The following is a 20559-nucleotide window of genomic DNA, read 5'->3' on the forward strand; positions in this document are numbered from 1 at the left end:
AAAAAAAATTGTCAGATTGGTCTTTGATCATATTTGCTATGATTAGGCAATTTGACTAAGTGTTTAAGGCTTACGGCCACACCAGCTTGAGAACGCCCAATCTCATCTGACCTTGGAAGCGAAACAACTTTGGGCCTGGATAGTACTGAGGTGGGACCCTACCTAGGAATGCCAGGTGCTGTAAGCTTTTCTTGCATCACTTTAATTTACTTTCAAGCTGACATGCTCAAATGTGAAGTGCAGTGAATAATAAAAAAAAACTATCTGTTAGCACCTGGGAATAGCAGATGCTGTAAGTTTTTTTTGCATCACTTTCATTTACTCTCCAACTCACATGCCTGAATGTGAAGTGCAGTGATTCATCAAAAAATTATCTGTTAGCACCTTGGACTACGAGATGCTGTAAGCTTCTCTTGCATCACTTTAATTTACTTTCAAGATGACATGCTAGGATGTGAAGTGCAGTGATTAATTAAAAAAAAACTATCTGTTAGCACCTGGGATTAGCAAATGCTGTAAGTTTTTGTTGCATCACTTTAATTTAATCTGCAACTGACATGCTTGTATGTGAAGTGTACAGATTAAATAGAAATCTTTTAGTACCAGGGAATAGCAGGTGCTGTAAGATTTTATTGCATCCCTTTAATTTATGTTCAAGCTATCATGTTCAAATTTGAATTGCAGTGAATAATTAAATCAAACTATCTGCTAGCACCTGGGAATAGCAGATGCTGTAAGTTTTTATTGCATCACTTTAATTTACTCTCCAACTGACATGCTTGAATGTGAAGTGCAGTGATTAATAAAAATACTGTCTGTTAGTGCCTCCGTATACCAGATGTTGTAAGCTTTTATTGCATCATTTAATTTACTTTCAAGATAACATTCTAGAATGTCAAGTGCAGGGATTAATAAAAAAAATTGTCAGATTGGTCTTTGATCATATTTGCTATGATTAGGCAATTTGACTAAGTGTTTAAGGCTTACGGCCACACCAGCTTGAGAACGCCCAATCTCATCTGACCTTGGAAGCGAAACAACTTTGGGCCTGGATAGTACTGAGGTGGGACCCTACCTAGGAATACCAGGTGCTGTAAGCTTTTCTTGCATCACTTTAATTTACTTTCAAGCTGACATGCTCAAATGTGAAGTGCAGTGAATAATAAAAAAAAACTATCTGTTAGCACCTGGGAATAGCAGATGCTGTAAGTTTTTTTTGCATCACTTTCATTTACTCTCCAACTCACATGCCTGAATGTGAAGTGCAGTGATTCATCAAAAAACTATCTGTTAGCAGCTTGGACTACGAGATGCTGTAAGCTTCTCTTGCATCACTTTAATTTACTTTCAAGATAACATTCTAGAATGTCAAGTGCAGGGATTAATAAAAAAATTTGTCAGATTGGTCTTTGATCATATTTGCTATGATTAGGCAATTAGAGTAAGTGTTTAAGGCTTACGGCCACACCAGCTTGAGAACGACCAGTCTCATCTGACCTTGGAAGCGAAACAAGTTTGGGCCTGGATAGTACTGAGGTGGGACCCTATCTAGGAATACCAGGTGCTGTAAGCTTTTCTTGCATCACTTTAATTTACTTTCAAGCTGACATGCTCAAATGTGAAGTGCAGTGATTAATAAAAAAAACTATCTGTTAGCACCTGGGAGTAGCAGATGCTGTAAGTTTTTTTTGCATCACTTTAATTTAATCTGCAACTGACATGCTTGTATGTGAAGTGTACAGATTAAATATAAATCTTTTAGTACCAGGGAATAGCAGGTGCTGTAAGATTTTATTGCATCCCTTTAATTTATTTTCAAGCTATCATGTTCATTATTGAAGTGCAGTGAATAATTAAATCAAAATATCTGCTAGCACCTGGGAATAGCAGATGCTGTAAGTTTTTATTGCATCACTTTAATTTACTCTCCAACTGACATGCTTGAATGTGAAGTGCAGTGATTCATCAAAAAACTATCTGTTAGCAGCTTGGACTACGAGATGCTGTAAGCTTCTCTTGCATCACTTTAATTTACTTTTAAGATGACATGCTAGGATGTGAAGTGCAGTGATTAATTAAAAAAAACTATCTGTTAGCACCTGGGAATAGCAGATGCTGTAAGTTTTTGTTGCATCACTTTAATTTACTCTCCAACTGACATGCTTGAATGTGAAGTGCAGTGATTAATAAAAAAACTGTCTGTTAGTGCCTCCGTATACCAGATGTTGTAAGCTTTTATTGCATCATTTAATGAACTTTCAAGATAACATTCTAGAATGTCAAGTGCAGGGATTAATAAAAAAAATTTGTCAGATTGGTCTTTGATCATATTTGCTATGATTAGGCAATTAGAGTAAGTGTTTAAGGCTTACGGCCACACCAGCTTGAGAACCCCCAATCTCATCTGACCTTGGAAGCTGAACAACTTTGGGCCTGGATAGTACTGAGGTGGGACCCTACCTAGGAATACCAGGTGCTGTAAGCTTTTCTTGCATCACTTTAATTTACTTTCAAGCTGACATGCTCAAATGTGAAGTGCAGTGATTAATAAAAAAAACCTATCTGTTAGCACATGGGAATAGCAGATGCTGTAAGTTTTTTTTGCATCACTTTCATTTACTCTCCAACTCACATGCCTGAATGTGAAGTGCAGTGATTCTTCAAAAAACTATCTGTTAGCAGCTTGGACTACGAGATGCTGTAAGCTTCTCTTGCATCACTTTAATTTACTTTTAAGATGACATGCTAGGATGTGAAGTGCAGTGATTAATTAAAAAAAACTATCTGTTAGCACCTGGGAATAGCAGATGCTGTAAGTTTTTGTTGCATTACTTTAATTTACTCTCCAACTGACATGCTTGAATGTGAAGTGCAGTGATTAATAAAAAAACTGTCTGTTAGTGCCTCCGTATACCAGATGTTGTAAGCTTTTATTGCATCATTTAATTTACTTTCAAGATAACATTCTAGAATGTCAAGTGCAGGGATTAATAAAAAAATTTGTCAGATTGGTCTTTGATCATATTTGCTATGATTAGGCAATTAGAGTAAGTGTTTAAGGCTTACGGCCACACCAGCTTGAGAACGACCAGTCTCATCTGACCTTGGAAGCGAAACAAGTTTGGGCCTGGATAGTACTGAGGTGGGACCCTATCTAGGAATACCAGGTGCTGTAAGCTTTTCTTGCATCACTTTAATTTACTTTCAAGCTGACATGCTCAAATGTGAAGTGCAGTGATTAATAAAAAAAACTATCTGTTAGCACCTGGGAGTAGCAGATGCTGTAAGTTTTTTTTGCATCACTTTAATTTAATTTGCAACTGACATGCTTGTATGTGAAGTGTACAGATTAAATATAAATCTTTTAGTACCAGGGAATAGCAGGTGCTGTAAGATTTTATTGCATCCCTTTAATTTATTTTCAAGCTATCATGTTCATTATTGAAGTGCAGTGAATAATTAAATCAAAATATCTGCTAGCACCTGGGAATAGCAGATGCTGTAAGTTTTTATTGCATCACTTTAATTTACTCTCCAACTGACATGCTTGAATGTGAAGTGCAGTGATTAATAAAAAAACTGTCTGTTAGTGCCTCCGTATACCAGATGTTGTAAGCTTTTATTGCATCATTTAATTAACTTTCAAGATAACATTCTAGAATGTCAAGTGCAGGGATTAATAAAAAAAAATTGTCAGATTGGTCTTTGATCATATTTGCTATGATTAGGCAATTAGAGTAAGTGTTTAAGGCTTACGGCCACACCAGCTTGAGAACCCCCAATCTCATCTGACCTTGGAAGCTGAACAACTTTGGGCCTGGATAGTACTGAGGTGGGACCCTACCTAGGAATACCAGGTGCTGTAAGCTTTTCTTGCATCACTTTAATTTACTTTCAAGCTGACATGCTCAAATGTGAAGTGCAGTGATTAATAAAAAAAACTATCTGTTAGCACATGGGAATAGCAGATGCTGTAAGTTTTTTTTGCATCACTTTCATTTACTCTCCAACTCACATGCCTGAATGTGAAGTGCAGTGATTCATCAAAAAACTATCTGTTAGCAGCTTGGACTACGAGATGCTGTAAGGTTCTCTTGCATCACTTTAATGTACTTTTAAGATGACATGCTAGGATGTGAAGTGCAGTGATTAATTAAAAAAAAACTATCTGTTAGCACCTGGGAATAGCAGATGCTGTAAGTTTTTGTTGCATCACTTTAATTTAATCTGCAACTGACATGCTTGTATGTGAAGTGTACAGATTAAATAGAAATCTTTTAGTACCAGGGAATAGCAGGTGCTGTAAGATTTTATTGCATCCCTTTAATTTATGTTCAAGCTATCATGTTCAAATTTGAAGTGCAGTGAATAATTAAATCAAACTATCTGCTAGCACCTGGGAATAGTAGATGCTGTAAGTTTTTATTGCATCACTTTAATTTACTCTCCAACTGACATGCTTGAATGTGAAGTGCAGTGATTAATAAAAATACTGTCTGTTAGTGCCTCCGTATACCAGATGTTGTAAGCTTTTATTGCATCATTTAATTTACTTTCAAGATAACATTCTAGAATGTCAAGTGCAGGGATTAATAAAAAAAATTGTCAGATTGGTCTTTGATCATATTTGCTATGATTAGGCAATTTGACTAAGTGTTTAAGGCTTACGGCCACACCATCTTGAGAACGCCCAATGTCATCTGACCTTGGAAGCTAAGCAAGTTTGGGCCTGGATAGTACTGAGGTGGGACCCTACCTAGGAATACCAGGTGCTGTAAGCTTTTCTTGCATCACTTTAATTTACTTTCAAGCTGACATGCTCAAATGTGAAGTGCAGTGATTAATAAAAAAAACCTATCTGTTAGCACATGGGAATAGCAGATGCTGTAAGTTTTTTTTGCATCACTTTCATTTACTCTCCAACTCACATGCCTGAATGTGAAGTGCAGTGATTCATCAAAAAACTATCTGTTAGCAGCTTGGACTACGAGATGCTGTAAGCTTCTCTTGCATCACTTTAATTTACTTTTAAGATGACATGCTAGGATGTGAAGTGCAGTGATTAATTAAAAAAAACTATCTGTTAGCACCTGGGAATAGCAGATGCTGTAAGTTTTTGTTGCATCACTTTAATTTAATCTGCAACTGACATGCTTGTATGTGAAGTGTACAGATTAAATAGAAATCTTTTAGTACCAGGGAATAGCAGGTGCTGTAAGATTTTATTGCATCCCTTTAATTTATGTTCAAGCTATCATGTTCAAATTTGAAGTGCAGTGAATAATTAAATCAAACTATCTGCTAGCACCTGGGAATAGCAGATGCTGTAAGTTTTTGTTGCATCACTTTAATTTAATCTGCAACTGACATGCTTGTATGTGAAGTGTACAGATTAAATAGAAATCTTTTAGTACCAGGGAATAGCAGGTGCTGTAAGATTTTATTGCATACCTTTAATTTATGTTCAAGCTATCATGTTCAAATTTGAAGTGCAGTGAATAATTAAATCAAACTATCTGCTAGCACCTGGGAATAGTAGATGCTGTAAGTTTTTATTGCATCACTTTAATTTACTCTCCAACTGACATGCTTGAATGTGAAGTGCAGTGATTAATAAAAATACTGTCTGTTAGTGCCTCCGTATACCAGATGTTGTAAGCTTTTATTGCATCATTTAATTTACTTTCAAGATAACATTCTAGAATGTCAAGTGCAGGGATTAATAAAAAAAATTGTCAGATTGGTCTTTGATCATATTTGCTATGATTAGGCAATTTGAGTAAGTGTGTAAGGCTTACGGCCACACCATCTTGAGAACGCCCAATGTCATCTGACCTTGGAAGCTAAGCAAGTTTGGGCCTGGATAGTACTGAGGTGGGACCCTACCTAGGAATACCAGGTGCTGTAAGCTTTTCTTGCATCACTTTAATTTACTTTCAAGCTGACATGCTCAAATGTGAAGTGCAGTCATTAATAAAAAAAACTATCTGTTAGCACCTGGGAATAGCCGATGCTGTAAGTTTTTTTTGCATCACTTTCATTTACTCTCCAACTCACATGCCTGAATGTGAAGTGCAGTGATTCATCAAAAAACTATCTGTTAGCACCTTGGACTACGAGATGCTGTAAGCTTCTCTTGCATCACTTTAATTTACTGTCAAGATGACATGCTAGGATGTGAAGTGCAGTGATTAATTTAAAAAACTATCTGTTAGCACCTGGGAATAGCAGATGCTGTAAATTTTTGTTGCATCACTTTAATTTAATCTGCAACTGACAAGCTTGTATGTGAAGTGTACAGATTAAATGGAAATGTTTTAGTACCAGGGAATAGCAGGTGCTGTAAGATTTTATTGCATCCCTTTAATTTATGTTCAAGCTATCATGTTCAAATTTGAAGTGCAGTGAATAATTAACTCAGACTATCTGTTAGCACCTGGGAATAGCAGATGCTGTAAGTTTTTTTTGCATCACTTTCATTTACTCTCCAACTCACATGCCTGAATGTGAAGTGCAGTGATTCATCAAAAAACTGTCTGTTAGTGCCTCCGTATACCAGATGTTGTAAGCTTTTATTGCATCATTTAATTTACATTCAAGATAACATTCTAGAATGTCAAGTGCAGGGATTAATAAAAAAAATTGTCAGATTGGTCTTTGATCATATTTGCTATGATTAGGCAATTTGAGTAAGTGTGTAAGGCTTACCGCCACACCAGCTTGAGAACACCCAATCTCATCTGACCTTGGAAGCTAAGCAAGTTTGGGCCTGGATAGTACTGAGGTGGGACCCTACCTAGGAATACCAGGTGCTGTAAGCTTTTCTTGCATCACTTTTATTTACTTTCAAGCTGACATGCTCAAATGTGAAGTGCAGTCATTAATAAAAAAAACTATCTGTTAGCACCTGGGAATAGCCGATGCTGTAAGTTTTTTTTGCATCACTTTCATTTACTCTCCAACTCACATGCCTGAATGTGAAGTGCAGTGATTCATCAAAAAACTATCTGTTAGCACCTTGGACTACGAGATGCTGTAAGCTTCTCTTGCATCACTTTAATTTACTGTCAAGATGACATGCTAGGATGTGAAGTGCAGTGATTAATTTAAAAAACTATCTGTTAGCACCTGGGAATAGCAGATGCTGTAAATTTTTGTTGCATCACTTTAATTTTATCTGCAACTGACAAGCTTGTATGTGAAGTGTACAGATTAAATGGAAATGTTTTAGTACCAGGGAATAGCAGGTGCTGTAAGATTTTATTGCATCCCTTTAATTTATGTTCAAGCTATCATGTTCAAATTTGAAGTGCAGTGAATAATTAACTCAGACTATCTGTTAGCACCTGGGAATAGCAGATGCTGTAAGTTTTTTTTGCATCACTTTCATTTACTCTCCAACTCCCATGCCTGAATGTGAAGTGCAGTGATTCATCAAAAAACTGTCTGTTAGTGCCTCCGTATACCAGATGTTGCAAGCTTTTATTGCATCATTTAATTTACATTCAAGATAACATTCTAGAATGTCAAGTGCAGGGATTAATAAAAAAAATTGTCAGATTGGTCTTTGATCATATTTGCTATGATTAGGCAATTTGAGTAAGTGTTTAAGGCTTACCGCCACACCAGCTTGAGAACGCCCAATCTCATCTGACCTTGGAAGCTAAGCAAGTTTGGGCCTGGATAGTACTGAGGTGGGACCCTACCTAGGAATACCAGGTGCTGTAAGCTTTTCTTGCATCACTTTAATTTACTTTCAAGCTGACATGCTCAAATGTGAAGTGCAGTCATTAATAAAAAAAACTATCTGTTAGCACCTGGGAATAGCCGATGCTGTAAGTTTTTTTTGCATCACTTTCATTTACTCTCCAACTCACATGCCTGAATGTGAAGTGCAGTGATTCATCAAAAAACTATCTTTTAGCACCTTGGACTACGAGATGCTGTAAGCTTCTCTTGCATCACTTTAATTTACTGTCAAGATGACATGCTAGGATGTGAAGTGCAGTGATTAATTAAAAAAACTATCTGTTAGCACCTGGGAATAGCAGATGCTGTAAGTTTTTGTTGCATCACTTTAATTTAATCTGCAACTGACAAGCTTGTATGTGAAGTGTACAGATTAAATAGAAATGTTTTAGTACCAGGGAATAGCAGGTGCTGTAAGATTTTATTGCATCCTTTTAATTTATGTTCAAGCTATCATGTTCAAATTTGAAGTGCATTGAATAATTAACTCAAACTATCTGTTAGCACCTGGGAATAGCAGATGCTGTAAGTTTTTTTTGCATCACTTTCATTTACTCTCCAACTCACATGCCTGAATGTGAAGTGCAGTGATTCATCAAAAAACTATCTGTTAGCACCTTGGACTACGAGATGCTGTAATCTTCTCTTGCATCACTTTAATTTACTTTCAAGTTGACATGCACAAATGTGAAGTGCAGTGATTAATAAAAAAAACTATCTGTTAGCACCTGGGAATAGCAGATGCTGTAAGTTTTTTTTGCATCACTTTCATTTACTCTCCAACTCACATGCCTGAATGTGAAGTGCAGTGATTCATCAAAAAACTGTCTGTTAGTGCCTCCGTATACCAGATGTTGTAAGCTTTTATTGCATCATTTAATTTACATTCAAGATAACATTCTAGAATGTCAAGTGCAGGGATTAATAAAAAAAATTGTCAGATTGGTCTTTGATCATATTTGCTATGATTAGGCAATTTGAGTAAGTGTGTAAGGCTTACCGCCACACCAGCTTGAGAACGCCCAATCTCATCTGACCTTGGAAGCTAAGCAAGTTTGGGCCTGGATAGTACTGAGGTGGGACCCTACCTAGGAATACCAGGTGCTGTAAGCTTTTCTTGCATCACTTTTATTTACTTTCAAGCTGACATGCTCAAATGTGAAGTGCAGTCATTAATAAAAAAAACTATCTGTTAGCACCTGGGAATAGCTGATGCTGTAAGTTTTTTTTGCATCACTTTCATTTACTCTCCAACTCACATGCCTGAATGTGAAGTGCAGTGATTCATCAAAAAACTATCTGTTAGCACCTTGGACTACGAGATGCTGTAAGCTTCTCTTGCATCACTTTAATTTACTGTCAAGATGACATGCTAGGATGTGAAGTGCAGTGATTAATTTAAAAAACTATCTGTTAGCACCTGGGAATAGCAGATGCTGTAAATTTTTGTTGCATCACTTTAATTTTATCTGCAACTGACAAGCTTGTATGTGAAGTGTACAGATTAAATGGAAATGTTTTAGTACCAGGGAATAGCAGGTGCTGTAAGATTTTATTGCATCCCTTTAATTTATGTTCAAGCTATCATGTTCAAATTTGAAGTGCAGTGAATAATTAACTCAGACTATCTGTTAGCACCTGGGAATAGCAGATGCTGTAAGTTTTTTTTGCATCACTTTCATTTACTCTCCAACTCCCATGCCTGAATGTGAAGTGCAGTGATTCATCAAAAAACTGTCTGTTAGTGCCTCCGTATACCAGATGTTGCAAGCTTTTATTGCATCATTTAATTTACATTCAAGATAACATTCTAGAATGTCAAGTGCAGGGATTAATAAAAAAAATTGTCAGATTGGTCTTTGATCATATTTGCTATGATTAGGCAATTTGAGTAAGTGTTTAAGGCTTACCGCCACACCAGCTTGAGAACGCCCAATCTCATCTGACCTTGGAAGCTAAGCAAGTTTGGGCCTGGATAGTACTGAGGTGGGACCCTACCTAGGAATACCAGGTGCTGTAAGCTTTTCTTGCATCACTTTTATTTACTTTCAAGCTGACATGCTCAAATGTGAAGTGCAGTCATTAATAAAAAAAACTATCTGTTAGCACCTGGGAATAGCCGATGCTGTAAGTTTTTTTTGCATCACTTTCATTTACTCTCCAACTCACATGCCTGAATGTGAAGTGCAGTGATTCATCAAAAAACTATCTGTTAGCACCTTGGACTACGAGATGCTGTAAGCTTCTCTTGCATCACTTTAATTTACTGTCAAGATGACATGCTAGGATGTGAAGTGCAGTGATTAATTTAAAAAACTATCTGTTAGCACCTGGGAATAGCAGATGCTGTAAATTTTTGTTGCATCACTTTAATTTTATCTGCAACTGACAAGCTTGTATGTGAAGTGTACAGATTAAATGGAAATGTTTTAGTACCAGGGAATAGCAGGTGCTGTAAGATTTTATTGCATCCCTTTAATTTATGTTCAAGCTATCATGTTCAAATTTGAAGTGCAGTGAATAATTAACTCAGACTATCTGTTAGCACCTGGGAATAGCAGATGCTGTAAGTTTTTTTTGCATCACTTTCATTTACTCTCCAACTCCCATGCCTGAATGTGAAGTGCAGTGATTCATCAAAAAACTGTCTGTTAGTGCCTCCGTATACCAGATGTTGCAAGCTTTTATTGCATCATTTAATTTACATTCAAGATAACATTCTAGAATGTCAAGTGCAGGGATTAATAAAAAAAATTGTCAGATTGGTCTTTGATCATATTTGCTATGATTAGGCAATTTGAGTAAGTGTTTAAGGCTTACCGCCACACCAGCTTGAGAACGCCCAATCTCATCTGACCTTGGAAGCTAAGCAAGTTTGGGCCTGGATAGTACTGAGGTGGGACCCTACCTAGGAATACCAGGTGCTGTAAGCTTTTCTTGCATCACTTTAATTTACTTTCAAGCTGACATGCTCAAATGTGAAGTGCAGTCATTAATAAAAAAAACTATCTGTTAGCACCTGGGAATAGCCGATGCTGTAAGTTTTTTTTGCATCACTTTCATTTACTCTCCAACTCACATGCCTGAATGTGAAGTGCAGTGATTCATCAAAAAACTATCTGTTAGCACCTTGGACTACGAGATGCTGTAAGCTTCTCTTGCATCACTTTAATTTACTGTCAAGATGACATGCTAGGATGTGAAGTGCAGTGATTAATTAAAAAAACTATCTGTTAGCACCTGGGAATAGCAGATGCTGTAAGTTTTTGTTGCATCACTTTAATTTAATCTGCAACTGACAAGCTTGTATGTGAAGTGTACAGATTAAATAGAAATGTTTTAGTACCAGGGAATAGCAGGTGCTGTAAGATTTTATTGCATCCTTTTAATTTATGTTCAAGCTATCATGTTCAAATTTGAAGTGCATTGAATAATTAACTCAAACTATCTGTTAGCACCTGGGAATAGCAGATGCTGTAAGTTTTTTTTGCATCACTTTCATTTACTCTCCAACTCACATGCCTGAATGTGAAGTGCAGTGATTCATCAAAAAACTGTCTGTTAGTGCCTCCGTATACCAGATGTTGTAAGCTTTTATTGCATCATTTAATTTACATTCAAGATAACATTCTAGAATGTCAAGTGCAGGGATTAATAAAAAAAATTCTCAGATTGGTCTTTGATCATATTTGCTATGATTAGGCAATTTGAGTAAGTGTTTAAGGCTTACCGCCACACCAGCTTGAGAATGCCCAATCTCATCTGACCTTGGAAGCTACGCAAGTTTGGGCCTGGATAGTACTGAGGTGGGACCCTACCTAGGAATACCAGGTGCTGTAAGCTTTTCTTGCATCACTTTAATTTACTTTCAAGCTGACATGCTCAAATGTGAAGTGCAGTCATTAATTTAAAAAACTATCTGTTAGCACCTGGGAATAGCAGATGCTGTAAATTTTTGTTGCATCACTTTAATTTAATCTGCAACTGACAAGCTTGTATGTGAAGTGTACAGATTAAATGGAAATGTTTTAGCACCTGGGAATGGCAGATGCTGTAAGTTTTTTTTGCATCACTTTCATTTACTCTCCAACTCACATGCCTGAATGTGAAGTGCAGTGATTCATCAAAAAACTATCTGTTAGCACCTTGGACTACGAGATGCTGTAATCTTCTCTTGCATCACTTTAATTTACTTTCAAGCTGACATGCACAAATGTGAAGTGCAGTGATTAATAAAAAAAACTATCTGTTAGCACCTGGGAATAGCAGATGCTGTAAGTTTTTTTTGCATCACTTTCATTTACTCTCCAACTCACATGCCTGAATGTGAAGTGCAGTGATTCATCAAAAAACTGTCTGTTAGTGCCTCCGTATACCAGATGTTGTAAGCTTTTATTGCATCATTTAATTTACATTCAAGATAACATTCTAGAATGTCAAGTGCAGGGATTAATAAAAAAAAATGTCAGATTGGTCTTTGATCATATTTGCTATGATTAGGCAATTTGAGTAAGTGTTTAAGGCTTACCGCCACACCAGCTTGAGAACGCCCAATCTCATCTGACCTTGGAAGCTAAGCAAGTTTGGGCCTGGATAGTACTGAGGTGGGACCCTACCTAGGAATACCAGGTGCTGTAAGCTTTTCTTGCACCACTTTAATTTACTTTCAAGCTGACATGCTCAAATGTGAAGTGCAGTCATTAATAAAAAAAACTATCTGTTAGCACCTGGGAATAGCCGATGCTGTAAGTTTTTTTTGCATCACTTTCATTTACTCTCCAACTCACATGCCTGTATGTGAAGTGCAGTGATTCATCAAAAAACTATCTGTTAGCACCTTGGACTACGAGATGCTGTAAGCTTCTCTTGCATCACTTTAATTTACTGTCAAGATGACATGCTAGGATGTGAAGTGCAGTGATTAATTTAAAAAACTATCTGTTAGCACCTGGGAATAGCAGATGCTGTAAATTTTTGTTGCATCACTTTAATTTAATCTGCAACTGACAAGCTTGTATGTGAAGTGTACAGATTAAATGGAAATGTTTTAGTACCAGGGAATAGCAGGTGCTGTAAGATTTTATTGCATCCCTTTAATTTATGTTCAAGCTATCATGTTCAAATTTGAAGTGCAGTGAATAATTAACTCAGACTATCTGTTAGCACCTGGGAATAGCAGATGCTGTAAGTTTTTTTTGCATCACTTTCATTTACTCTCCAACTCACATGCCTGAATGTGAAGTGCAGTGATTCATCAAAAAACTGTCTGTTAGTGCCTCCGTATACCAGATGTTGTAAGCTTTTATTGCATCATTTAATTTACATTCAAGATAACATTCTAGAATGTCAAGTGCAGGGATTAATAAAAAAAATTGTCAGATTGGTCTTTGATCATATTTGCTATGATTAGGCAATTTGAGTAAGTGTGTAAGGCTTACCGCCACACCAGCTTGAGAACGCCCAATCTCATGTGACCTTGGAAGCTAAGCAAGTTTGGGCCTGGATAGTACTGAGGTGGGACCCTACCTAGGAATACCAGGTGCTGTAAGCTTTTCTTGCATCACTTTAATTTACTTTCAAGCTGACATGCTCAAATGTGAAGTGCAGTCATTAATAAAAAAAACTATCTGTTAGCACCTGGGAATAGCAGATGCTGTAAATTTTTGTTGCATCACTTTAATTTAATCTGCAACTGACAAGCTTGTATGTGAAGTGTACAGATTAAATGGAAATGTTTTAGTACCAGGGAATAGCAGGTGCTGTAAGATTTTATTGCATCCCTTTAATTTATGTTCAAGCTATCATGTTCAAATTTGAAGTGCAGTGAATAATTAACTCAGACTATCTGTTAGCACCTGGGAATAGCAGATGCTGTAAGTTTTTTTTGCATCACTTTCATTTACTCTCCAACTCACATGCCTGAATGTGAAGTGCAGTGATTCATCAAAAAACTGTCTGTTAGTGCCTCCGTATACCAGATGTTGTAAGCTTTTATTGCATCATTTAATTTACATTCAAGATAACATTCTAGAATGTCAAGTGCAGGGATTAATAAAAAAAATTCTCAGATTGGTCTTTGATCATATTTGCTATGATTAGGCAATTTGAGTAAGTGTTTAAGGCTTACCGCCACACCAGCTTGAGAATGCCAACTCACATGCCTGAATGTGAAGTGCAGTGATTCATCAAAAACTATCTGTTAGCACCTTGGACTACGAGATGCTGTAAGCTTCTCTTGAATCACTTTAATTTACTGTCAAGATGACATGCTAGGATGTGAAATGCAGTGATTAATTAAAAAAACTATCTGTTAGCATCTGGGAATAGCAGATGCTGTAAGTTTTTGTTGCATCACTTTACTTTAATCTGCAACTGACAAGCTTGTATGTGAAGTGTACAGATTAAATAGAAATATTTTAGTACCAGGGAATAGCAGGTGCTGTAAGATTGTATTGCATCCCTTTAATTTATGTTCAAGCTATCATGTTCAAATTTGAAGTGCAGTGAATAATTAACTCAAACTATCTGTTAGCACCTGGGAATAGCAGATGCTGTAAGTTTTTTTTGCATCACTTTCATTTACTCTCCAACTCACATGCCTGAATGTGAAGTGCAGTGATTCATCAAAAAACTATATGTTAGCACCTTGGACTACGAGATGCTGTAAGCTTCTCTTGCATCACTTTAATTTACTGTCAAGATGACATGCTAGGATGTGAAATGCAGTGATTAATAAAAAAAAACTATCTGTTAGCACCTGGGAATAGCCGATGCTGTAAGTTTTTTTTGCATCACTTTCATTTACTCTCCAACTCACATGCCTGAATGTGAAGTGCAGTGATTCATCAAAAAACTGTCTGTTAGTGCCTCCGTATACCAGATGTTGTAAGCTTTTATTGCATCATTTAATTTACATTCAAGATAACATTCTAGAATGTCAAGTGCAGGGATTAATAAAAAAAATTGTCAGATTGGTCTTTGATCATATTTGCTATGATTAGGCAATTTGAGTAAGTGTGTAAGGCTTACCGCCACACCAGCTTGAGAACGCCCAATCTCATGTGACCTTGGAAGCTAAGCAAGTTTGGGCCTGGATAGTACTGAGGTGGGACCCTACCTAGGAATACCAGGTGCTGTAAGCTTTTCTTGCATCACTTTAATTTACTTTCAAGCTGACATGCTCAAATGTGAAGTGCAGTCATTAATAAAAAAAACTATCTGTTAGCACCTGGGAATAGCAGATGCTGTAAATTTTTGTTGCATCACTTTAATTTAATCTGCAACTGACAAGCTTGTATGTGAAGTGCAGTGATTCAACAAAAAACTGTCTGTTAGTGCCTCCGTATACCAGATGTTGTAAGCTTTTATTGCATCATTTAATTTACATTCAAGATAACATTCTAGAATGTCAAGTGCAGGGATTAATAAAAAAAATTGTCAGATTGGTCTTTGATCATATTTGCTATGATTAGGCAATTTGAGTAAGTGTTTAAGGCTTACCGCCACACCAGCTTGAGAACGCCCAATCTCATCTGACCTTGGAAGCTAAGCAAGTTTGGGCCTGGATAGTACTGAGGTGGGACCCTACCTAGGAATACCAGGTGCTGTAAGCTTTTCTTGCATCACTTTAATTTACTTTCAAGCTGACATGCTCAAATGTGAAGTGCAGTCATTAATAAAAAAAACTATCTGTTAGCACCTGGGAATAGCCGATGCTGTAAGTTTTTTTTGCATCACTTTCATTTACTCTCCAACTCACATGCCTGAATGTGAGGTGCAGTGATTCATCAAAAAACTATCTGTTAGCACCTTGGACTACGAGATGCTGTAAGCTTCTCTTGCATCACTTTAATTTACTGTCAAGATGACATGCTAGGATGTGAAGTGCAGTGATTAATTAAAAAAACTATCTGTTAGCACCTGGGAATAGCAGATGCTGTAAGTTTTTGTTGCATCACTTTAATTTAATCTGCAACTGACAAGCTTGTATGTGAAGTGTACAGATTAAATAGAAATGTTTTAGTACCAGGGAATAGCAGGTGCTGTAAGATTTTATTGCATCCTTTTAATTTATGTTCAAGCTATCATGTTCAAATTTGAAGTGCATTGAATAATTAACTCAAACTATCTGTTAGCACCTGGGAATAGCAGATGCTGTAAGTTTTTTTTGCATCACTTTCATTTACTCTCCAACTCACATGCCTGAATGTGAAGTGCAGTGATTCATCAAAAAACTATCTGTTAGCACCTTGGACTACGAGATGCTGTAATCTTCTCTTGCATCACTTTAATTTACTTTCAAGCTGACATGCACAAATGTGAAGTGCAGTGATTAATAAAAAAAACTATCTGTTAGCACCTGGGAATAGCAGATGCTGTAAGTTTTTTTTGCATCACTTTCATTTACTCTCCAACTCACATGCCTGAATGTGAAGTGCAGTGATTCATCAAAAAACTGTCTGTTAGTGCCTCCGTATACCAGATGTTGTAAGCTTTTATTGCATCATTTAATTTACATTCAAGATAACATTCTAGAATGTCAAGTGCAGGGATTAATAAAAAAAATTGTCAGATTGGTCTTTGATCATATTTGCTATGATTAGGCAATTTGAGTAAGTGTTTAAGGCTTACCGCCACACCAGCTTGAGAACGCCCAATCTCATCTGACCTTGGAAGCTAAGCAAGTTTGGGCCTGGATAGTACTGAGGTTGGACCCTACCTAGGAATACCAGGTGCTGTAAGCTTTTCTTGCATCACTTTAATTTACTTTCAAGCTGACATGCTCAAATGTGAAGTGCAGTCATTAATAAAAAAAACTATCTGTTAGCACCTGGGAATAGCCGATGCTGTAAGTTTTTTTTGCATCACTTTCATTTACTCTCCAACTCACGTGCCTGAATGTGAGGTGCAGTGATTCATCAAAAAACTATCTGTTAGCACCTTGGACTACGAGATGCTGTAAGCTTCTCTTGCATCACTTTAATTTACTGTCAAGATGACATGCTAGGATGTGAAGTGCAGTGATTAATTAAAAAAACTATCTGTTAGCACCTGGGAATAGCAGATGCTGTAAGTTTTTGTTGCATCACTTTAATTTAATCTGCAACTGACAAGCTTGTATGTGAAGTGTACAGATTAAATAGAAATGTTTTAGTACCAGGGAATAGCAGGTGCTGTAAGATTTCATTGCATCCTTTTAATTTATGTTCAAGCTATCATGTTCAAATTTGAAGTGCATTGAATAATTAACTCAAACTATCTGTTAGCACCTGGGAATAGCAGATGCTGTAAGTTTTTTTTGCATCACTTTCATTTACTCTCCAACTCACATGCCTGAATGTGAAGTGCAGTGATTCATCAAAAAACTATCTGTTAGCACCTTGGACTACGAGATGCTGTAATCTTCTCTTGCATCACTTTAATTTACTTTCAAGCTGACATGCACAAATGTGAAGTGCAGTGATTAATAAAAAAAACTATCTGTTAGCACCTGGGAATAGCAGATGCTGTAAGTTTTTTTTGCATCACTTTCATTTACTCTCCAACTCACATGCCTGAATGTGAAGTGCAGTGATTCATCAAAAAACTGTCTGTTAGTGCCTCCGTATACCAGATGTTGTAAGCTTTTATTGCATCATTTAATTTACATTCAAGATAACATTCTAGAATGTCAAGTGCAGGGATTAATAAAAAAAAATGTCAGATTGGTCTTTGATCATATTTGCTATGATTATACAATTTGAGTAAGTGTTTAAGGCTTACCGCCACACCAGCTTGAGAACGCCCAATCTCATCTGACCTTGGAAGCTAAGCAAGTTTGGGCCTGGATAGTACTGAGGTGGGACCCTACCTAGGAATACCAGGTGCTGTAAGCTTTTCTTGCACCACTTTAATTTACTTTCAAGCTGACATGCTCAAATGTGATGTGCAGTCATTAATAAAAAAAACTATCTGTTAGCACCTGGGAATAGCCGATGCAGTAAGTTTTTTTTGCATCACTTTCATTTACTCTCCAACTCACATGCCTGTATGTGAAGTGCAGTGATTCATCAAAAAACTATCTGTTAGCACCTTGGACTACGAGATGCTGTAAGCTTCTCTTGCATCACTTTAATTTACTGTCAAGATGACATGCTAGGATGTGAAGTGCAGTGATTAATTTAAAAAACTATCTGTTAGCACCTGGGAATAGCAGATGCTGTAAATTTTTGTTGCATCACTTTAATTTAATCTGCAACTGACAAGCTTGTATGTGAAGTGTACAGATTAAATGGAAATGTTTTAGTACCAGGGAATAGCAGGTGCTGTAAGATTTTATTGCATCCCTTTAATTTATGTTCAAGCTATCATGTTCAAATTTGAAGTGCAGTGAATAATTAACTCAGACTATCTGTTAGCACCTGGGAATAGCAGATGCTGTAAGTTTTTTTTGCATCACTTTCATTTACTCTCCAACTCACATGCCTGAATGTGAAGTGCAGTGATTCATCAAAAAACTGTCTGTTAGTGCCTCCGTATACCAGATGTTGTAAGCTTTTATTGCATCATTTAATTTACATTCAAGATAACATTCTAGAATGTCAAGTGCAGGGATTAATAAAAAAAATTGTCAGATTGGTCTTTGATCATATTTGCTATGATTAGGCAATTTGAGTAAGTGTGTAAGGCTTACCGCCACACCAGTTTGAGAACGCCCAATCTCATGTGACCTTGGAAGCTAAGCAAGTTTGGGCCTGGATAGTACTGAGGTGGGACCCTACCTAGGAATACCAGGTGCTGTAAGCTTTTCTTGCATCACTTTAATTTACTTTCAAGCTGACATGCTCAAATGTGAAGTGCAGTCATTAATAAAAAAAACTATCTGTTAGCACCTGGGAATAGCAGATGCTGTAAATTTTTGTTGCATCACTTTAATTTAATCTGCAACTGACAAGCTTGTATGTGAAGTGTACAGATTAAATGGAAATGTTTTAGTACCAGGGAATAGCAGGTGCTGTAAGATTTTATTGCATCCCTTTAATTTATGTTCAAGCTATCATGTTCAAATTTGAAGTGCAGTGAATAATTAACTCAGACTATCTGTTAGCACCTGGGAATAGCAGATGCTGTAAGTTTTTTTTGCATCACTTTCATTTACTCTCCAACTCACATGCCTGAATGTGAAGTGCAGTGATTCATCAAAAAACTGTCTGTTAGTGCCTCCGTATACCAGATGTTGTAAGCTTTTATTGCATCATTTAATTTACATTCAAGATAACATTCTAGAATGTCAAGTGCAGGGATTAATAAAAAAAATTCTCAGATTGGTCTTTGATCATATTTGCTATGATTAGGCAATTTGAGTAAGTGTTTAAGGCTTACCGCCACACCAGCTTGAGAATGCCCAATCTCATCTGACCTTGGAAGCTACGCAAGTTTGGGCCTGGATAGTACTGAGGTGGGACCCTACCTAGGAATACCAGGTGCTGTAAGCTTTTCTTGCATCACTTTAATTTACTTTCAAGCTGACATGCTCAAATGTGAAGTGCAGTCATTAATAAAAAAAACTATCTTTTAGCACCTGGGAATAGCCGATGCTGTAAGTTTTTTTTGCATCACTTTCATTTACTCTCCAACTCACATGCCTGAATGTGAAGTGCAGTGATTCATCAAAAAACTATCTGTTAGCAGCTTGGACTACGAGATGCTGTAAGCTTCTCTTGCATCACTTTAATTTACTTTTAAGATGACATGCTAGGATGTGAAGTGCAGTGATTAATTAAAAAAAACTATCTGTTAGCACCTGGGAATAGCAGATGCTGTAAATTTTTGTTGCATCACTTTAATTTAATCTGCAACTGACAAGCTTGTATGTGAAGTGTACAGATTAAATGGAAATGTTTTAGTACCAGGGAATAGCAGGTGCTGTAAGATTTTATTGCATCCCTTTAATTTATGTTCAAGCTATCATGTTCAAATTTGAAGTGCAGTGAATAATTAACTCAGACTATCTGTTAGCACCTGGGAATAGCAGATGCTGTAAGTTTTTTTTGCATCACTTTCATTTACTCTCCAACTCACATGCCTGAATGTGAAGTGCAGTGATTCATCAAAAAACTATCTGTTAGCACCTTGGACTACGAGATGCTGTAATCTTCTCTTGCATCACTTTAATTTACTTTCAAGCTGACATGCACAAATGTGAAGTGCAGTGATTAATAAAAAAAACTATCTGTTAGCACCTGGGAATAGCAGATGCTGTAAGTTTTTTTTGCATCACTTTCATTTACTCTCCAACTCACATGCCTGAATGTGAAGTGCAGTGATTCATCAAAAAACTGTCTGTTAGTGCCTCCGTATACCAGATGTTGTAAGCTTTTATTGCATCATTTAATTTACATTCAAGATAACATTCTAGAATGTCAAGTGCAGGGATTAATAAAAAAAAATGTCAGATTGGTCTTTGATCATATTTGCTATGATTAGGCAATTTGAGTAAGTGTTTAAGGCTTACCGCCACACCAGCTTGAGAACGCCCAATCTCATCTGACCTTGGAAGCTAAGCAAGTTTGGGCCTGGATAGTACTGAGGTGGGACCCTACCTAGGAATACCAGGTGCTGTAAGCTTTTCTTGCACCACTTTAATTTACTTTCAAGCTGACATGCTCAAATGTGAAGTGCAGTGATTAATAAAAAAACTATCTGTTAGCACCTGGGAATAGCCGATGCTGTAAGTTTTTTTTGCATCACTTTCATTTACTCTCCAACTCACATGCCTGTATGTGAAGTGCAGTGATTCATCAAAAAACTATCTGTTAGCACCTTGGACTA

General features: G+C 36.8%; 23 pseudogenes; all 23 read left to right on the plus strand.

Moving 5' to 3' along the window:
• The first annotated feature begins 68 nt into the window (after window positions 1-68).
• On the plus strand, window positions 69-187 carry LOC145650607 (5S ribosomal RNA; annotated as a pseudogene).
• A 794-nt stretch (window positions 188-981) lies between these two features.
• LOC145650154 (5S ribosomal RNA) lies at window positions 982-1100 on the plus strand (annotated as a pseudogene).
• Window positions 1101-1454: 354 nt separating this feature from the next.
• On the plus strand, window positions 1455-1573 carry LOC145643713 (5S ribosomal RNA; annotated as a pseudogene).
• Window positions 1574-2366: 793 nt separating this feature from the next.
• Window positions 2367-2485, plus strand: LOC145643889 (5S ribosomal RNA; annotated as a pseudogene).
• Window positions 2486-3060: 575 nt separating this feature from the next.
• On the plus strand, window positions 3061-3179 carry LOC145643714 (5S ribosomal RNA; annotated as a pseudogene).
• A 571-nt stretch (window positions 3180-3750) lies between these two features.
• Window positions 3751-3869, plus strand: LOC145643890 (5S ribosomal RNA; annotated as a pseudogene).
• A 793-nt stretch (window positions 3870-4662) lies between these two features.
• LOC145650294 (5S ribosomal RNA) lies at window positions 4663-4781 on the plus strand (annotated as a pseudogene).
• A 1011-nt stretch (window positions 4782-5792) lies between these two features.
• Window positions 5793-5911, plus strand: LOC145650295 (5S ribosomal RNA; annotated as a pseudogene).
• Window positions 5912-6702: 791 nt separating this feature from the next.
• On the plus strand, window positions 6703-6821 carry LOC145647976 (5S ribosomal RNA; annotated as a pseudogene).
• A 791-nt stretch (window positions 6822-7612) lies between these two features.
• LOC145648849 (5S ribosomal RNA) lies at window positions 7613-7731 on the plus strand (annotated as a pseudogene).
• A 1012-nt stretch (window positions 7732-8743) lies between these two features.
• On the plus strand, window positions 8744-8862 carry LOC145648850 (5S ribosomal RNA; annotated as a pseudogene).
• A 791-nt stretch (window positions 8863-9653) lies between these two features.
• Window positions 9654-9772, plus strand: LOC145648851 (5S ribosomal RNA; annotated as a pseudogene).
• A 791-nt stretch (window positions 9773-10563) lies between these two features.
• Window positions 10564-10682, plus strand: LOC145648852 (5S ribosomal RNA; annotated as a pseudogene).
• A 791-nt stretch (window positions 10683-11473) lies between these two features.
• LOC145643778 (5S ribosomal RNA) lies at window positions 11474-11592 on the plus strand (annotated as a pseudogene).
• A 679-nt stretch (window positions 11593-12271) lies between these two features.
• On the plus strand, window positions 12272-12390 carry LOC145648853 (5S ribosomal RNA; annotated as a pseudogene).
• Window positions 12391-13181: 791 nt separating this feature from the next.
• On the plus strand, window positions 13182-13300 carry LOC145649921 (5S ribosomal RNA; annotated as a pseudogene).
• A 1472-nt stretch (window positions 13301-14772) lies between these two features.
• On the plus strand, window positions 14773-14891 carry LOC145649922 (5S ribosomal RNA; annotated as a pseudogene).
• A 352-nt stretch (window positions 14892-15243) lies between these two features.
• Window positions 15244-15362, plus strand: LOC145648854 (5S ribosomal RNA; annotated as a pseudogene).
• A 1012-nt stretch (window positions 15363-16374) lies between these two features.
• Window positions 16375-16493, plus strand: LOC145649799 (5S ribosomal RNA; annotated as a pseudogene).
• A 1012-nt stretch (window positions 16494-17505) lies between these two features.
• LOC145648856 (5S ribosomal RNA) lies at window positions 17506-17624 on the plus strand (annotated as a pseudogene).
• Window positions 17625-18415: 791 nt separating this feature from the next.
• Window positions 18416-18534, plus strand: LOC145650509 (5S ribosomal RNA; annotated as a pseudogene).
• A 570-nt stretch (window positions 18535-19104) lies between these two features.
• On the plus strand, window positions 19105-19223 carry LOC145643780 (5S ribosomal RNA; annotated as a pseudogene).
• A 1013-nt stretch (window positions 19224-20236) lies between these two features.
• Window positions 20237-20355, plus strand: LOC145648857 (5S ribosomal RNA; annotated as a pseudogene).
• Window positions 20356-20559: the final 204 nt, after the last annotated feature.

The sequence above is a fragment of the Electrophorus electricus genome, chromosome 13 (assembly GCF_041902795.1).
Source record: "Electrophorus electricus isolate QZ-2024a chromosome 13, ASM4190279v1, whole genome shotgun sequence".
Classification (NCBI taxonomy): Eukaryota; Metazoa; Chordata; class Actinopteri; order Gymnotiformes; family Gymnotidae; genus Electrophorus; species Electrophorus electricus.